Consider the following 20,953-nt stretch of genomic DNA (forward strand, 5'->3'; position numbering starts at 1 on the left):
ATACGCAAGCTATTGCAAGACGAGGTGTTTGAATCTATTCTCAGTGCTGATATACTAAATGAGTGGCATTGTTACCGCAATGTTTGTACCAGATTCTTAGGCAACCACCGAGCCGAAAATTGCAAAAAAAAAAAAAAAAATAAAATAAATAAATAAATAAATAAATAAAAAAAAATAAAATAAAAAAAATAGAAGAATTGCTATCTGTCTACGAGAAACTTGGGTGCAATATGTCACTCAAAATGCACTTCCTTCATTTCCACCTTGATGCCTTTCCAGTGAATTGTGGATCTTTCAGAGACGAGCAAGGAGAGCGATTTCACCAGGACATTTCTGCGATAGAACATTACAATGTTAGTGGATTTCTGCTGGATGATTCCAAGAGGTGCTCCAGATGTTCCTCATAAGAAACAAGGAAAGGACGGTGTGTTTAACACAGATACTTTAGGTTAACTTTCACCAATACAGTTCTTGTCCCGTAGCGCTCTATGCAAAATGTTAAGAATGCTATTACACCGATAGTGTGCCAGGAGGACGTTATATTTTTTATATTCATATTCAGTGTCCAAACATTTATAAGAGACAGCTATTTTTATTTTCGTAATTATGTTTGTTACTTTTACCTTTACCCTTTCATTATCATAGCGTTATATGCAAAATGTAAAGTGTGTAATTAGTACTAAATCTGAACTCGAAACACATATTTGTTGTGTTTTTCGTGTTCAGCGTCCAAAAAAATTATAAGGGGCGAATATTTCCATTTACGCAATCATTTCAAAGTTTAGTAACTTTTACCTTTACAATTTCATTATAATAGTATTATATGCAAAAGGCAAATTATGCAGTTACCACAAAATCTGAGCTAGGAGCGTATTATTATTGTCATTTTATTGTTCAGCGTCCAAGAAATTATAAAGAATAAGCTATTTTTATTTTCGTAATCATTTCAATGTTTTGTGACTTTTACCTTTCCAATTTCATTATTATAGCGTTATATGTAACATGTAAATTGTGTAATTGCAAGTAAACCTCCTTGTTTTAAGCCCAGACGGAAACATGACAGCAGAAATTTTCAGAAAGCGTTGCTATTTTCACTGCTAGCTTCTCGTTTTAGGTAGTGTATATTTACAAGAAGGGAGGGGTTTCACGCCCCTCAATCCGGCCCTGTATATATATATAATGGTATTAAAATATGTGTTGTAAAAGCTCTTCATTTTCAATATACAATTAACTGATTTATTTATTAAGTAAGAGTGTATGATCTATTTTATCGAAGGCTTTTGAAAAGTCCGTATAAATAAGGTTTACAGAATAACCGTCATTAAAAGAATCAAATAGATATTGAGTAAAGAGGACTAAGTTTGTAGCTGTACCGTGCTGATGAGCAGAAATAAATGGCTTCACATGCATAAATATTCGCTTGTATATAATTTGTTCAATATTTTTGATGGTGTAGATATAGTTAAGAGATAAGAGATATCAGTCAATAGTTTTTAACTTGATTGGGATTTCCAGATTTGAATATGAGTGTAATTTTACTTATCTTTCAAGTGTCTGGATACACTTGAGTTTTTAATACAAGATTGTATATGTAACACAGAGGCATACAAAGTAAATCCTATATAAGTCGATATATAAGTCGGAATATATAAGTCGAAATTTCATCATAACATGTAGATTTATCCGATTCTAAACTTATTTTCACTAACTTTACTAACATCTAAACAGTAAGACATTTCATTACATGTTTGAACATGTGCTATGAACGTCGTTAGTCTAATAAGGAATCAATGAGAATTTTAATACCAGTACAGGACACCCGGGCCCTCTAGAAGATGAGGACTATGTCAGACTTCGAAACGTTGCAAGATACAACAGTATTTACCTGGCTGCTAACATCAGAAGACCTGTTTGCAGTGGATAATGAATTTTCATTTCAGTTTGTATGTGTTTGGTTAATGAAATATTTAGATATTATGGGCCTTATGAAGAGTCGTTCTGACGCGTGATTAGCGCCATACTAAAGAGTCCGACTAACATATGTTTCCTGCGGTAGTCTGGCCTTTAGTATGATGTGAATCATACGTCAAAACGACTCTGCATAAGGCGATATATCAGAACTCAGAAAGCTAGCTGAGTGAAACGAAAGAAATAAAAGCAAAATACTACAACAGTTGGAAAAGAACGACAAAGATGTTTCTAAATGACAATGAAACTGGAGATAGTTCCAAAGAGCTTCTAAACAGAAGATTCTTAACAAAACTGAAGATAGTTTCAACGAGACGACAACACTGGAAATAGTTTCAAGGAGAACAACAATGGAAATAATATTAAATGAAGACAAACATAGAAATAAGCTTGAAGAACGACAAACTAAAAGAGTTTTCAAGTACGATAAACCTGGAAATGGTTTTAGAGAACAGTCAAAACTAGAAATAGTATTAGAGAAGGAAAAAAACTAGCGATAGTTTTACAGGACAAAAAATAGAAATAGTTTTAGAGAAGGATAACACTAAAATAATTTTAAAGAATAACAAAATTGGGGATAGATTTAAAGAATCACGTAACTGGAGAACGCTTTTAAAAGAATTATAATTAAACATTTAATACAATAAGTGGAAAACGTTTTTAAAAGAACCATAATTAAACATTTAACAAAATAACATAACTGGAGAACTTTTTTTAAAAAAGAACGTTAATTAGACATTTAGCAATAGTTGTCCTAAGGTATTTTACGTTATTTAAATTGTGAAGGTGAAGAATTGAAGGGCTTTGATTTGAAACGTTTGCATTTAATAAAATCTAAAGTCTTTTCCTTTTAGTTATGTATGTGTTACTTTTTTTAATGATTGTATCGTTTGAGAAGAAATTATTTGTTGGGGATGCCTAATATGTTATTTGGGTATATGGACACAATCTCGCGCAGCCGAAACATCGCCGTCCAAAATCTCGTCGCCCTAATTTTAGCGAGGTCAAATCCGTACAAGTCATATTGTGACAATTTGAAAAATCAAATGCATGTATAATGTTAGTAATCAATAAAAGAATGTCAATTAAGAAGCTCCTGCTCGTATATTAATTACCTGAAATTCATGGTTCGTGAATCATTGTCTTTATCATCAGTGGCGAGTCTAGCCCAGAGCCGGGAGGCATAAGCCCCTCTAAATGTTTTTAGTGATAAGAATAATTTAATCTAATATACTCGTACTTTTTAAAGTTTATAGTTAATTCATGATATACGTAACTATCATAGTCTGCTTTCTGGCTGCCCCCCCCCTCGTTTTTACCTTCTAGATCCGCCACTGTTTAGGATGAATTAGACTTTCGAATTACGCTCTACATATGTTATCACGATAAAAAAAATAAGGATGAAATTTGTAAAATATTTCCCGAAGTTTTCTAAAAAAAAAAAAAAAAACATTTTTGTTTTACCGTATTATGAGCAATCTATCGGAGTCTTAAAATCAGATACTTGCACGAAATATATCTTGATAAATTATAGTGTTATAGAATATAGAGTTGCTAAGTTTTATTGATAGTCTATATGGTTAGTAGGTATGAAACCTGAAAATATTTGAACAAGAACAACTATCTTTGCAGCTAATCTGATTTGCAGAGAGGGAAAGTATGTTTGTTTTCCGCTATGTAAACTGTAGCATGTAATATTCTGAACAAAAGCACTTACACAGGATTCAATTACGTGCATGTAAATACTAGTTCTCCAGGGTATTGTAAAAAAAGGAAGGAGTAAAGAATGATCCTATTATATTAGGGGCGTGCCCACAGGCAAATTAAATAATATTATTAACAACAAACTGTTAAAAGGCAATATATTGTGATAGATGAACATATGACTCAAAGATATTATTTTTTAAGTGCAATTTCGTTCCCATCCGAAAATGGACGGGCCGCAGAAAGTAACGCCTTCTCTGAGGCCATGAACATTCATTTATTTGTTGTATCATTGGGATTTGGGTATCAGGATTTATTTATTTATTGATACATTTATCTGGTTAGACATAAAGAAGAAGGTGACCTGAGGATGGTATGTAATAAGCAGCATATAATGAAGTGCAAGTAACAGGACACAAAGACGTATGATGTTAGTTGCGAGGATGGTGTTAATCTTCTGCTCTGGGGCTAGTCAGAGTGGGCTTAGCTATTTGGAGCCCTGTTAGTTAGAAAACAAAGGATTGCATTCATGAAATTATGTGCAATTGATGAATTGATGGCGATAATACATAGGACGACAGGGGTTATAGTGAACGGTGTCCTGATCATGTTCATGGGTAGCAAAAAGATGATCTAAAGGTGAATACGCGTAATGTGGTAGAGCTGGAGTCTGGTCTAACAAGTAAAGGGTCTAAATGGATGAATCGAGTTGCGTAATGAGACTTAGTTAGCTTGATAGAGGATGTGATCAAATAACTATAAAGATGACCCTAAATCTTCCAAATAAGTGCAGATAGCGATCAGTAAAGTTCATAATTGACTTTCTGAGAACATGCTGACCCTAATTGACATATCGCATGACTACCTTTCCATTTAAAAAAATATCACAGATTTCAAGATGGCGGCGGAGGTTCGTGATCTACTCTACCCATTCTTCTTTTGACAATATGTGAAACTACCACCGTTTGCGTTATTTTTGACTATTTTCATGATTCAACAGTTTATTTGATGTATTTAATAACATAGCATAGCCCTTCTCCCACCAACTTTGATCCCCTCCCCCTCCGTTTCTTATGGCGCTCAGCCGCTATAACTTTGAACATATACATATTTTCACATCCTCTATCAAGCTAACTAAGTCTCATTACGCAACTCGATTCATCTATTTGGACCCTTTACTTGTAAGACTTCATGGAGAATCGGATGAGCGTCCGCTATGCAGTATTGAATATAACGAAAGCGAAAACGGTATAGATGTGGCAAGAGTGTTGGTATAGATGTGCAACGGCAGACCTCTTGTGTTGGCGTCCATAATGGTCAGAAATAAGCAATGCTTAATATATGTGATTATAGGACTTGTAGTTGATCATAAACCTTCTGTGGAGCCGATAATCATGCGTCATGTATATGCTTAAGAGCAGGACGAACAAAAGGTTTATATGTATAAAGAATGAGTTTGGTGTTAATACCTCCGTTTGTGTCTTTCAAACTGTGTGACAAATTGATTCGACGTTGAATATTAGCTTGTCAAATGGAGAAATAGGGGTTTCAAGACAGAGATGTTTGTCGAAAGTGACACTCTAATTTGAAGAATAAAGAGATCAAGTTTTCTGAAAAGATAACCCAATCATCTTTGCTAAAAATTTAAAAAAGTGTACCTACTAATAAACACAATCTGTGGAATTACGAAATTTCATGAATTTTACTATTTTTTCAAATGAAATGTATGTGTGCTTAAATGGCCTTTGTTGTGCGAAAATTAAATTTTTAACTATTTACCTTAATATTTTTGGATGAGCAACTCGAGGAAAGTCTTCTAACTTTTAAGTAAGCGGGAAAAGAAAGGTTAGCATTTATATGAAATACAATGCATTGATACATACCAAAAGTTTCTCCTGTCATCTGCAGTTAAATTTTCGAAATTTAACTACCTAGATCTAGTGTCCGATCCTAATCTATTTCATCTAATAACCCAAATTTCACCGAAAGAGGCGCTTAAAATTATATTCCCTTAAGTTAAAGTTCAATATTACGGAAATCGTTTCAGTGTAAATTCATTTTTACAATGCAAGGAACAGAAGAAATCAGCAATACCAGGGATGCAAATAAGCAACAAAATTTTACTAGCCCAAGAAAAAAGCTACTAGCCCACATCCCACAATATAAATTATTTACTTACCTTTGTATGATATTAAATACTCGTCTGCAAGGATGAACCACTCGCCCCGGGCGAGTTGGCGAGTGGTTGTTTGAATCCCTGAGCAATACCATTAACAATTCTGCCCATTACCGTAAAGGAATTATTCCCGGTACGTAAGAAACCTACATGACACAGCTTTAAATCCCCTTGGAAAACGTATACATTTTTGCATTCGTAATGTTTGCGAGTGCTTGAACCCAAACTTTGTAATTTAATTACCGCACATTTTTACTTTTGGCGCATCACTAGAAAGAATTGTTTAAAAATTATATTTCTTTCACTAATTTCCTTCTTATTGTTCCCTAAAAGATTTCCGCAGGGCGACATAAAAATATCTCACTTGGCACAGATAAAATTAAAGGAGGTCACCAGAAGTAATTTTAGAAAAATTGCAATCCTTTTACGAGTTTCGTATTAGTACGGCTTTCGGATGTGTAGCTTAAAATCTACAGTGCAAAAACACAAACCAACCTATCTAGGTAGCCACTAAAAAGCACGAATGCTTTTTAACCGAGTTAGGGCAGCGGAAAGCTGGTGGTCCCACACGGTATGGCGGGGGTGCGTCAGGCCTGTAAATCTTCACCTGTAAATCTAAAATATGGTGCGGCAAAAGTATACCTGCATCTTAATAACTTTGTTAGTAAGTGAAAACAAAAGGAAACGTTAAAAGTTTGCCACTACCATTAGAATCATTTTTTTAAATCATTGATTTCTCATAGTAGGTAATGATATAATGCCTGTTTAACATGCTATGATTTCACTTGGGAGCAATAATGATTTAAAGGAGTGTCCTGGAAGAGAAGTTACTCATGGGGCTACCAAAAATTCTCCAGAATAATTCTCTGTTCATACTGAACCTGGGTTAACAGTATTTAGAAGTAGTACTTTCATCTCAGATATCAATTTTTCCGTGGAAAATCTTCTGAAATCATTCCTGCTTGGCATATACGTTGCCAAAAAAGCCGTATGATATCCTATGCAACTAATAATCTACAGTTGTTCTACACGGAAGTATTTTGATTAGCATTATTTTGTTGCGTACGAATGCATACAAAGAAGAAAACCTCCGTAGATTTTTTGTAAATAGAGAATAACTCAATCATAGCTGAGTAACTGAAATGTAAGATAGCGAAAGCTATTGTGGCGGTCATAATCATACAGTAGTAATAGCACCTCAGATCCAAGCCCAGTGGCGTATTTAAGGACTGTTCCGGGCTTAAGAGCCCCCGAAATTGTATTTACTATACGAAAGTAAATGAAATATCTTGCAGAATTCTCACATTTAAAGAAACAAATTTAGCCAAGCCCCCCCCCAAAAAAAAATCGTAAATACGTTATGGTCCATGCCTTTTAATTTTCCTTTCTATTTGTTTTCGCAGTTCAATATATATATACAGTGGCGTATTTACGATTTTGTTTCGGGAGGGGCTTTGCTAACTTTCGGGGGGACTTTGCCTGAAAATGTGAAAATTCTGCAAGATATTTCATATGCTTTACTATAGTAAATAAGATTTCGGAAGGGGGGATAAAGCCCGGAAGCCCCTCCCCTAAATACGGCACTGTATATTATATATATATATATATATATATATATATATATATATATATATATATATATATATATATATATATACAGGGCCCGATCCAGAATTGTCTGACGGGGGGTGCACCAATATCTACCAAAATAACTAATCACAATAAAACTCTTCAAAATGACATATGACAATATTCTTTACCCCTGACAACACTGATGAATAAGAAGGAGGAAAGTATTTTAAAGAGGGCCGCAAGTGATATGCAGGAAAATAATGTTTTTCTCTCCTGGTTTCTGTTTTCTTCCCTACTTGGCAAATGTTATAATATTATTTTGCTTGATGAATCCCTTTCCTTCAACCTTCTAAAATAATATCTACACCGGAATAAAAAGTAATTCGAGTTTATTAAAAAGTTAATTTACTAATCTTATAAACAGTATGTTAAATATGTTAATTAAAACTATTAAAACCAACATGTAATAATGGACAACTATTTCGTACTTTTGTTGAATAATGTAATTAAGTGAGGAAATACTTTTGTAGATCAAGCCAGAAATGAGTGTGCAGCAAGTGTTTCTAATTTGCGCACTTCGGTGGAAATTTAACCACGACGGGAGTGAGACGTGTATGTAAAACTCTCCCGAAGAACAATATCCTACTCGGCTTGTGTATGGCCCGCTCCCCCCAGTTCTTTGTCACCGGAACTAGAAGAGTCACAGGTTGGAACAGGCACTATATACGATTTCAAAAACTCCTGCTATTATTACTACAGCTACTACTACTACTATTACTACTACTACTACTATTGCTACTGCTGCTACTACTACTTCCACTTATGCCGAGAACAGAACCCAATCAACCCCTGCGAGGCTTCTAACCCGTTCCTGCTACTACTCCCCCTACTACTACTACTTCTACTACTGCTACTGCTGCTGCTACTACTACTACTACTACTACTACTAGTGCTACTACTACTTATGTCGAGAACAGAACCCAAACAACACCTGCGGGGTTTCTAACCCGTTCCTACTACTAAAACTACTACTATCCGATTCATTATGAACTAATATGAATCGTTAGAATCACCATGATTCGTTAAAAAATCACTGGGGGGTGCGCGCTATACTCAATCCTCCTACTTTGCACATGGGATAAACGACACTGAAGACTAACCAGAAACTTCACCACCAAGTCACTTCGAAAATTAAAGTTGATCAACTCGAACTTTAATCGTATTGGTTTCCGTGACATTTACGGAATAGACGTGGTCGTGGCTTTTTATGGTTTCTAATCATTTTCAGTAAGTGTAAACTGTTATGATACACGTGAATGTTTCAAGTACGTTTTTATTTTTACATCAAGTAAAAAGGTAAAAAAAAAAAAAAAAAAAAAAAAAAAACATAAAATTTTGATTTCAATTGTTCTGAGTAAATTGACGTATTCAACCTAATATATGCATGGCAGTATTAAGTGTTGTAGTCACAGGTAAGAATGGGTATTCGTAAACTACTAGACCAGTGGTTCTCAAACTTTCCGATAACGCGGACCCCCTGTGCATTCCGAAAGTGATCCGCAGACCCCCAGTGCATTCGGAAAGTGATCCGCGGACCATCTGAAATTTCATATGGTATTAAAAACTATACTGATTAGAATTACCACTGACAAGAAACAGATCAAGAAAAATATTACAGTAAAAAATTTATTCTAAAGATACATGATTGTTTCCTAGTGAAGTAAATATACTGAAATTCAATGTACTTGTTTTTTTTTTTTTTTTTTTTTTTTAAAGGAAAATCACTTGATAAACAATGTCCCCAAATGTGAGATCACTAATATGAGGAATGAAATTCTTTCTGTTTTCCCATAATTGCACTGAAATCCGAAATAAATAAGTTTTGTCACCATTAATCTTAAGTTCGATTCCACATTAAGACTATTTCGCATTCAGGTTTTCATACTAAAAAAGCAGAAAAGGAATGTTCACATAAGTAAGTGGTAAGCAAAGGCCTTTTTTAGACAACTCTTCACACTCACAGGTCAGAAATTTAGTAAAGTAAGAAAACATTTAAATTTAGAAACGTAAGTATAATTTCTAATTGCTTTCGTTTTAGTAACTGAAAAAAAAAATACTTCTTGTATAACAGCTGTGAGTTCCATTTTATTATTACACATTTCAATTTTTAGGCGTCGCGAACCCCCTGACTACGTCCCACGGAACCCCAGGGGTCCGGTACCCCACTTTGAGAACCACTGTACTAGACCAACACTCAGTTGTAAAGTTCAGAATATCGGCATTACGACGTTGAGTTTACTCCCCAGGAAATCGCTACTTTGTAAGAACCCCCTCAGATTATTTAGCTTCTTCACCCTTTCTCGTTAGTTCGGTACAAGGTCAACTACTTATTAGGTACCGGTAAGGTTTAGGGCGGAGCTTTGCTGGTGTTCCCAAGGTAGTGATAAATGATTTAAGCTGGACAGGAATGAACGAAATGCAGTAATATAATGCCATGTCATCGCAGGGAACACATATAGCGGCCAATAATATAATTGGCTGCTGTTCCTGAAGTCACGATGGTGGCTTGCCCTCTGCCAGTTAGCAATGAATCCAATGCAGTAATAATATGGTGTGATAACGATATTTTTGGGTGGAAAATCGTATAACAAATACTTTCGTGTCAAACGAGCATTAGGAATGCTTTCACAATATTTTGAAACGTGGATATGTGTAAGTGTTTAGTTATAACTGAAGACTCGAAAGTTGTGACAAAATTCTATATTTTGTCATTTTTACAAGAAAACGTGAATAAATGCCATTCGTTGTGATTATTGGCAATATTTACCACTTGACAGTTCCTTCTTAAGTTCTGTTCACTTTTCTACCGGAAATCAAATCCTATTGTTCGTCGATATCGCGGAATGCAGATCACCGGTGAGATATGCATTGAAAGTTCCTCAGTGTGAGAGATGATTCGTAGTTGAACAACCAATATCTTGACTTTCTGAAAAAAAAAAATTGTTAACGTAGAGGGAGACAACGGAATTTCGATAAAATTTCTTCTCTCGTAGTCTCGTTTGTCTGCTGGTACCTCCTTTTGTGTTCCATCGCTATGCCTAAGGTAAGGCTTTTTCAGAAAGGAAAACTGAAGAATTTTGTAAAAGAATGTGGAATAGATAAACGAATGCATTAGTGTTGTTTTATAAATTTTATGAGAAATCAGCTTGTGCCGTAAAGCATTATTTTCTGACACAACATTTAATTACTATCAAACACAAATAAGCTGTGTTTCATAGCTGAGCGATGGCTCAGTGGTAGAGCGTTCACCTCTGGTGCTTGGGGTCTTGGGTTCGATCCCAGCCCCCGTCAAGTGGACTTTGTGGTGGACAAACACTGTGTGCGTGGGTTTCCTCGGGTTCTTCCGTTTCCTCCCAATTTCTTTATTCCACCTTTTCATTCATTTCTCATCATCACCGTCTCCTTTAGCCTAATCGTCATATTCGTGGGACGTAAAACAATGTTTTTCCATTTCACTTATAGTATACACTGTTGTGTGTGTTTGCTCCATGCGTTACACTTCAGTTAAATGAAGCAAAATGTGATAATAGGTAAAGATATGTTCTTTTTATTGGTGAAAGAGTATCGAATTCGTACCGGAAATATCGGAAGTATGCGGACCATTTCGGCATTGAAGACAACCATAATAATATATCATTTATACCGACAACTAGTGTTATAAATGTAAAGTAATAATGCAGTTAGTTTAGTTGACCAGCGGAATGCAACAGGTATAAATGATATATTATTATAAATATATCAACATGAAGATGAACAAGAACGAATCAAAAGTTATGAGATGCGCTAGAAGAGGAACAACAAAAAAAAAAAAAGGATCAAAATAGAACATCACCTAGTGATAGAGTTGCAGGACTTTTGTTACTTAGGTAGTAAAATAACGAGCGGTAATACGTATAGCCTATGCTAATAAGATGTACGTACGAGGGAGGAACAAAAACTAAGGTTACAAGACAGATATTTCTGGAGTTCCGTCTGTTGTAGAGGAATGAGGAGTATGCGGTAATTGTAATACATGGAACTTGGCAACTGTGCAGAGTTTCAGCCACCTATGGGCTAGTTGTAGTTAAACACAAATGGCGACTCGTTTGGAAAAACTGGTTTCCCGAAGAAGTTCGCTCAGTTATTCGATTTCTGTAGGCGAAACATATAATCGCGGATAAAATTCACCAGCAACAGGTAGAGATTTACGGAGAAACAGTAATATCTCGTTAGCATGTCGCAGAATGGTGTGGAAAGTTTGCGGCTGGTACAGAAAACGTCATCGACGAGGAGCGTAATGGCCGACCCAGCATGGAATCAACATATTTTAGAACACAACTTTGCCAGAAGGAACTCCCTCAGAGCAAGAGGAGGATCACGTTACGACTATCACCTTTATCCGCACTTGAAGGACCACCTAGGAGGCCGTCGCTTCGCTTCAGACGAGGAAATGAAACACTTCCTGTTAACGTAGCTGAACACACAAGGACAGGATTTTTACTAGGAAGAAACCCTCGAACTCATCCTACAATGCGACAAGTGCTTAAGTGATATGGAGACTATGTTGAAAAATAACCTAATGTATGTACTATATGTTGACTGTACTGGTTGTATGAAATAATATATACACGTTTCACTGCAGGCTCGGTAAACTTACTTCCTGATTACTTCTCGTATAAAATAAAGAATGGCTCAGACGAAGAAGGCATTTGAAAAGAAACCGAAGTCTGTAACTGGGAAACAGCGGCAGAGAACTAAAGAAATGGTTAATGTAAGCAAACGTGGGGAGAGTGTAGAATTATATAAATGCGAAGCATGGACATTAGGGAAAGAGAAAAAAAAAAAACATGAAGAATGGAAAGCCTTCAAAATGTGATGCTATAAAAGAATGATGAAAATTATATGGCTGGATAAGATGCCAAAATGAAAGGATATTATTGGAAATGGGATGAGAAGAAAGGAGTATTCTGAATAATATTTAGAAAAGAAAAGTTACAATGATTGGACACCTATGAGACATGGAGGAATCACGCTATTGCCTATAGAGGAAATGGCAGAAGTCAAAGTACCTACGTGAAGTCTGCTATTGAAATACACAGAAAAGAAGTATGTAGCTACGTAAAAATATAGGTTACATGAGTAAATCCTGCAGTTTTTGGACCATAGGGAACATCTTGCAGCAAATGAATAATTAAAAACGTATGATTTATAATAATTTCCGCATAAATGTTCCATCTATACGTACTCTCCGTATGAAACACAGAAATGTATATAGGCGGTCAGGATCTCACATACAGATGGACGTATATAACATATAGTTGATGTATGTAATATATACAGCGGTATGATGTAATTTCTAAAGGGGTAAATGCAGATTTCCTTGGTAAACTTACGGATGCCGTATATTTGTATAATATACCGCTGTCCGGATAACAGATTTTGCTCAATGTATACGGGCGATTCAAGATATAGGGACGAAAAAGTACATGGGATAGTGAAGTTCATACAAATATAGGGAAGAGTGGAACTTACCCATCGAAAGATTGATCTGAGATGGTTATTATGTCTACTTAGGAAAACAAATATGAACAATTAGAACATAACAATGAAAAATGTTTTATCAATTCATATAAATACATACTGTAACTTTATTACCACAGAAATACGCATTTATATTCTCACCGACGAGCTTATTCAATTTCATCAGCGGTTGCTCATGGCTATATTTGTGGTAGACGTTCTTTGTGTAATTCTAAAGTAGGTTTGTTTACCATGGACGTACTCCTACGTAATAACGCACAAAGTAAGATAAATACGCAATATGTTATTTAGACTGTTTCCCAAGCAAGATTTTTATTTCCTTTTTTGTACAACTCATATATATATACATTGTGTATGATATATATTTTAACTATTGACTTTTGCTTATATTCTCAAAGCAAATCATGTCACTGATATGTTTGTGTTTCAAATCACAAAGGGGAGATATAAAACAAAGAACTATCTCACTGCTGCCAATGTAGGTCATTCGAGAAAGACATTTTTTCCTCATTTTCAAAATCCTCCCAAGGCCAACTCAGATGGTAAACACACAAAATAATATGACGTCAGCTGTTTCGAAAGGAAATAGCATCCTTGTCAACAGAAACGCAACAGATAAATTCGGAGAAATGGATTATATGTTGCTAGGTTTTGACTTCTGGTTAAAAACACAAACGACGTTGTATGCAAAAATAATGAATACGAGTGCTCAAATGTGAATGACATCAATTCTAGCTAAGAATCCTGCAGTAGAAATGTGTTATTTGCATTTGGAATAATTGAAAAAAAATTAGTAGTTATTACTGACAACAAACGACCTTCCCATCTGTACCTTTCTAAGCATTTTTTTTTTTCGATTTGCTCCAAAACTACGAAAGAAAATGTATCCCAACTATGTTTGTTCAATTCAATCTGCGATATCGACAAGAGATGGCGTGGGTCAATGAAAACTTGACCCATGACTCACTGACTCACCACCCACCATGACCCATAACCCACTGGACTCTCGAGCAACCATGGCCAACTCAGACCCAGGACCCACCGTGACCCATTCTGATCCAGAATCCACTATGACTCACTCTGACCCACTCTGATCTTCCACATAATATGACCCACTATCCACTATGGTCATTAACTCTAATCCATGATCCACGCCCTCCTCTCTACTGATTAGAGTGTTTACATTTGTAATGAAACAAGGCAGTAGAATTATCACTAATCGGGGCAGGAATTTCTACGCTCAATCGCTCAAGCACCGCTCCGTTACATTACTGGTGGATCTTTCATTTCCGATATAAAATGGTAAAGTGTTTCTCATGAGTCATACTACGATGACTTTCAATTTAATTATCATATATAATTATTTCCTTGTTGAATTACAGATACATTTCAGTGCAAAATAGGGTGAATTCTGAAAGTCTCAAATCAACGTAAAGAAAGAAAAAAAACAGTGCAAAACACACAGGTTGTGTCTCAAAAGCCAAGTAGTAAGTCCTATTGCTATTATTAGAATTACAAATATCAATACCCAAAAGTGCCTGAAATTCTTTTTTCACTTAGATATAGTCATTTCAGGTAAGTAAATACATACAAATGACAAAGGAAGAAAATTGGAGGCCATCAAAGTAAAATATGGACAAATTCATTAGTGTTTCAGAAAATGCTGTCTATAATGCACTATAGTAAGTCCAGTAAGACAACGTCTCTGACAGTTCGCAGTGACATTACCACTACTCGCGTGTCAAGTTTTTTTTTTCGGTACAACTGTAGTGGCAATTTAATTAATGGTATAAGACAGAGTGATCGTGATTGGTAACACCGGTATCAAAGTAGGGGCTGCAATGTTCCACCGCATGTGGTAAGAAACGTCAGAGACCATCTCTTGTTGGCCGTGCTATAGGCAGAGTGGGTCATTGGGTCGTAGTGGGTCGATGGATCAGAGTGGGTGGTGGGTTAAAGTGGATCATGGTGGGTGGTGGGTCGCAGTAAATCACATTTTGTTGACGCATTATCCATTGACCCCCTTACAAATATTGACCCATTTGACTAATTTGACCCACGACCCCGTGACCCACTCTATCTCTGGTATCGACTACATATATCTTACCTTTGAAAAATATTTTACGAGTTCTTACTTAAACAGAAACTGAAATTTAAGAGTTAACGAAAATTTTAGGCTATATCATATTAACCAGACTATGTACTGTCATCTTGCTAGAATCATAATGAAGGTAGAAATATATTTCAGTACCAGCTTAATCTATACTATAAGTGTAACAGCTCCCCTTCAAGCATTGATGCCAACCTAAAACATAATAAAATCCCATCTCAAGAGGTAAAAATCGACAGTTATTGCATATCCTGTGGAAAAGTACCCTTACGGTTTCGAGTAGAATAGAGAGAATTTGAAGAGGTCGATAATTTCAAGTATCTGAGAAGTATTTTGACGAAAGACGCGTACTTTACCAAAGAGATTAGGTCAAGAATAGCCATTGCCAAAGAAGCATTGAACAAGGAAATGTTATTCCTAACTAACAGGTTTAATATTGAAGTAAGGAAGAAGTCAAGTGCTACATATGGAGTATTAAACTGTACTGTTCGAAGACTCGGATATCTCGGAAGTTAGAGAAGACATATTTAGAGACTTTCGAAATGTGGTGTTGGAGGAAGATGGAGAAGATAAAATGGACAGAAAGAGTAACAAACAAAGATGTTTTAAACGGGTAAAAGAGGAGAGGACGCTTTTAGCCAGCAACTTTCGTAGAAAGGCAAATTGGATTGGACACATCTTGCGAAGGAATTGTCTTCTTCATACCGCCATAGAAAGAAAGATGGAAGGAAAACGAGGAATAGGAAGAAGAAGAACAAAAGTGATCGCTGATTTGAAAAACAGAAGAAAATATTGAGAGTTAAAAGAGGAAGCTGAAAATCGAGAAACATGGAAGAAATATTTCAAACTGAAAATTAAGAAGAAAAGAAAAACCCTCATTAGTACCAGGACCTGAAATACTTAATAATAATAATAATAATAATAATAATAATAATAATAATAATAATAATAATAATAATAATAATAATAATAATAGGTGCATGAAACTATTATATGTCACGCATTTCCTTCAACATTTGAGTAAACTAACTGTAAACTAAGAATTTCTACGTTTATCAAATAGTTGATAAATAACTACTATTTTAAATTGAAAGAGACAGCTGGAAATGTTTAGCGAAAACAAGTACATTCTGCCGTCAGGATTTAGTATGCACATAATTCACTTGTGTCATCACATTGTAATAAACGTAAAGGATACTAGAAGAACTTTCTTATCCAGTCGTTTTGTGTAGGACGTATTCGAAGTTGGTTGTCCTCTCATTTTGCATTTTAATTTTCGTTTAATTATACGAGGGCTGTCTAAAAAGTATCCGACCTTTGGCCAGAAAAATACTTGCGAATACCTGACAGATTTGGGACCCTAATCCCCTTCAAAGTAGGCCCCTTGTGCTTCCACACACTTAGCCCACCGATCCTTCCACTGCTGGAAACACCGCTGGAAGTCTTCTTTTGGAATGTTGTTCAGCTCCGTCGTCGTGTTCCGCATTATGTCTTCTCTACTCTCAAAACGGGATCCCTTCAGAGGCGTCTTCAATTTTGGAAACAACCAGAAGTCACAAGGAGGCAGGTCTGGAGAGTAGGGAGGTTGGCGAACGGTTGTAATTCCATGTTTGGCTAAGAACGTGTGGATCAATTGGGATGAATGTGCTGGGGCGTTGTCATGATGGACGTGCCAGTTCTTCGCTGTCCACATGTCTGGTCTTTTGCGCCGGACTGCGTCACGGAGTCGTCTGAGAACATCTTGATAGTACTCCTTCGTCACTGTTTGTCCTTCCGGTGCGTACTCGTGATGTACAATTCCACGGGCATCGAAGAAAACAGTCAGCAACATCTTGATTTTGCTTCGCACCTGCCGCGCTTTCTTCGGCCTTGGAGAATCGGGATGCTTCCATTGAGATGATTGTTTTTTTGTTTCTGGGTCGTACCCGTACACCCATGACTCATCTCCAGTTATCACGGAATTCAGATACCCAGGATCAGTGTTGGTGGTGTCCAGAAGGTCCTGTGCAACGTCAAAACGGGTGTCTTTTTGTTCCTGAGACAACAACTTGGGTACATATTTTGCAGCCACTCGTTTCATGTTCAAATCGTCACGCAAAATTGCATGTGCAGAATCTTTACTCACTCCAACATCTTCTGCAATCTCCCGCACTGTCAAACGGCGATCTGCCATCACCAAATTTCGCACCCGCTCAACAACAGCTGCATTCCGAGCAGTTTGGGGCCTGCCGCTACGCTGCTCACTCTCGACTGATGTGCGGCCATCTTTGAATCGGTTGAACCATTGTTTAATTTGTGTTACACCCATCGCATCTTCTCCAAACACCTGCTGAATCTTACGAATTGTTTGGCTTTGAGAATCACCCAGCCTTTGACAGAATTTGATGCAGTATCTTTGCTCAATTCGTTCAGTCATCTTGCGAGAAACACTAAATCCGACGAACACTACCAACAGCACCTCACTTCGCGACCACCAGCTCACGACTGGCACACGCAAACATGGTGAAAAAATTCAAGCATGCGCATTAAGGTTCCTTCTTCCACCGTGCATGGTGGCGCCGCCTGAGAATCACTACTTTGCATGGAAAAAATTAAGGTCGGATACTTTTTAGACAGGGTATTCTTTATATTTAAAAAATGCCAGAGTACAATTTATATTACTTGGAGGTTGCATTTTATTTATTTATTTATTTCTAGACACAACAGGCTACATAACCCAATTACAGTGTTTGTTAAATGTATTAAGCAACTATAACACATTCATACATTCATATTATAATACACTTATAGTTATAATGTGGTTGCAAATTTCTTGTTACATTACAAAGAACTACGCTGTTAATATTAATATCTAAATCTATTGCATATTTTGTTAACCTTTTGTAGGCTGTACTCAATCTCCATACTGGTGACTTCTTGTTTGCGTTCGTGTGTAATCTGTCGCAGTAAAAGAAATTGAAATTTTCAAGACGACTTACATTTGTAGGGGTGCGTATTTTATATTCCTGCAGTAAATTAGCGCAGTGAATTTTATTATTAAATAACTTATATAGAAACAACATATCTTGCATTATTCGTTGCTGTTCTAGACTTAATGTATTGAAGTTTAAATTTAAAGATTGACTATTGTATGTCTTCGGATATACTTCTGTCTCCCTATATGTCAAGTACCTTAGATATTTATTCTGAACTTTTTTTTTGTATTATTTATATTTGTTTTTGTGTGAGGGTTCCATATAGTGGCTTCGAGTCTTGTACGAACGTAGTGCTCATATAGCTTTCGGACTACTAAACTCTTTACTGATCTTGATGATTAATCCAAGGTTTCTGTACGCCTGGTCAATCATGTGATTTATCTGATTGTTAAATGTGAAATTTCTGTCATACACCACCTCTAAGTTCCTGACAGTATCCGAGGTTGGTAAAGTGATGCTACTCATCTTATACGAAAATTTCTTAGGGGTTTTGCTATTTGTAAAGGACATTACATTGCATTTGCTAGTGTTCACGTTTATGATGTTCTCTTTGGACCATTCCATCAGTTCATTCAAGTCATTTTGAAGCATTTTACAGTCATTTAATGTTTCTATTGTCACGAATATTTTAACATCATCTGCAAATATCAGCGTGTGAGAGTTAACACGGCGTGTGAGAGTATACTTCGCGGTAGATCATTGATAAACAGTAGAAACATCAATAGCCCTAAATTTGATCCCTGCAGCACCCCTGATAGTTGTATATACATACTCCTGAGACTTACAACCTTTGTACACGACGAATTGTTTTCTGTTTTTCAAGTAAAATTTAAATAGATCAATAAGTTCGCTGCTGAAGCTAAATTGTTTAAGCTTACTGAGCAATCTATTACGATTTAAGCTCTCGAACGCTTTCGCGAAATCTATGTATATTACATCTACTTGTCATCCTAAGTCTAGTGTTTACTTATAAAGGTAAGTTATTAGACTAAGATTTGTGACCGTTGACCTGCCTGTAAGAAAGCCATGTTGTGATTCTGATATAGACGGCCGCACGTGTGCTATTATCCGCTAGTATAAGACTGTTTCATAAATCTTAGCAAAGGTGCTTAAGATTGAGATGGGCCTATAGTTTTTAATTTCTCTCTTATTATTATTTGATTTCGGGATAGGTGAAACTCTCGTTGTTTTCCACTCATTAGAGAATTTTCCAGATTTAAATGACTGGTTAAATATGATTTTCAACGGTGTTAGGAAGTGATCTATACAACCCTTTACAATATAGCTTGGGATTCCATCGGGACCTACCGCTCTTTTAGATTTCATTTATTATTATTATTATTATTATTATTATTATTATTATTATTATTATTATTATTATTATTATTATTATTATTACTATTATTATTATTATTATTATTATTAATAATAATAATAATAATAATAATAATAATAATAATAATAATAATATTAATATATTAGCAATTTCCTTCATTTCTATTGATGATATTCGCAGTATATTTAGACCGTTATCTATCCACACTGACTGTTCCGTTGTATTGTCTTTACTTTTACTGTATACAGACTGAAAGTAGTCCGCAAACTCACTAGCGATTTCGTCATCGTTTTTTATTTCTTTACTATTTTTAGATAAGAATTCAGCATTTAAATGCCGTGTTAAGTTTACAAAATTTCATAATTCGGATGGATTTTGTTCTAAGGATGTCTCGGACCTTAGAAAGTTCGACAGATACAAAATTCTTATATACATTCCGTATCTTATTTTAAATTTCTCTCCGTAATCTGTTGAACTCTTGTTGATAGAAACTTTTATTCCTCTCCCTCTTTTTTTTTATTTTCTTATGGTGATTCGTTTTCGCTTTAATTTTATTAATTATATCCAAAGTGAACTACGTTGGATAGTTTTGCGGGGTTTTTGTTTTCTTTGGAACACAGTGGTCAAATATGCTATATATAGTGTAAAAGCATTTAACAGCTTTGTCTACATCACTGTATCCTGTAAGATAGTCCCAGTTTACCCGCCCAAGTTCAGTGTAAAGGTTTTTGAAATCTGCCTTTCTAAAATTATATCCCGTCACATTTCACTTAGATTTTGCTTGCTTTAGACGACCCAATTGTATTTCAACGTTCAAAGTTGGGTGATGTTCATCCTCTTTTACAAAGGGATAAGGTTCTTTGCTAACTTTTACGTGGTGTAAATTACTTAGAACTAGGTCAAGAGTTTTACCGAATAGCAAGTTACTTCTGCACTAGCATGCGCACTCCGGTAACAAAATTTGACAATTGACATTGATTTCAAAATTATTGAGGAGTCCTTGGTCTACTTTCCGTCCATGGAGAATTTTGTTCCTATTGATGAAAAATCCCATATTTGCAGCCAATTGCTACGAAAATTCCCTTTATCCCTCTTCGAGAAATTAATGTGTAGAAATCCCACAAAATGGAAAATTTTCCCATGGGTTCACATCACAGCCTACAGGATTAATTTTAGTATTACAAAGAGATTTGTTTTTATCCCCTTTCTCGAAAACCCGTTTGCTTTTACACTGACTCATTTCCATTTAATTTTGTTCAGTTTAATACCATATATCAATGATATATACAAGGGATGAAAAAAAGTTTTGGCAACATTGTTATAAGTTATAACTGACTTTATACATAAACGAATACGAACTATGTTCCTTCAATATAATTACCTCCTATATCTATCACGCTCTGCCACGCGTGTGGAAAGCTTCGTACACCGTCAGCGCGTCAATCTTTGTTGGTTACTAACAGGGATCGCCATGTGGCACGATTGATGGCTTCTCTTGCTTTGTAGCGCTTTCTGCAAATTGATTCCTTCGA

The sequence above is a fragment of the Thermobia domestica genome, chromosome 13, assembly GCF_964235325.1.
Source record: "Thermobia domestica chromosome 13, izTheDome1.hap1.1, whole genome shotgun sequence".
In the NCBI taxonomy this organism is placed as follows: Eukaryota; Metazoa; Arthropoda; class Insecta; order Zygentoma; family Lepismatidae; genus Thermobia; species Thermobia domestica.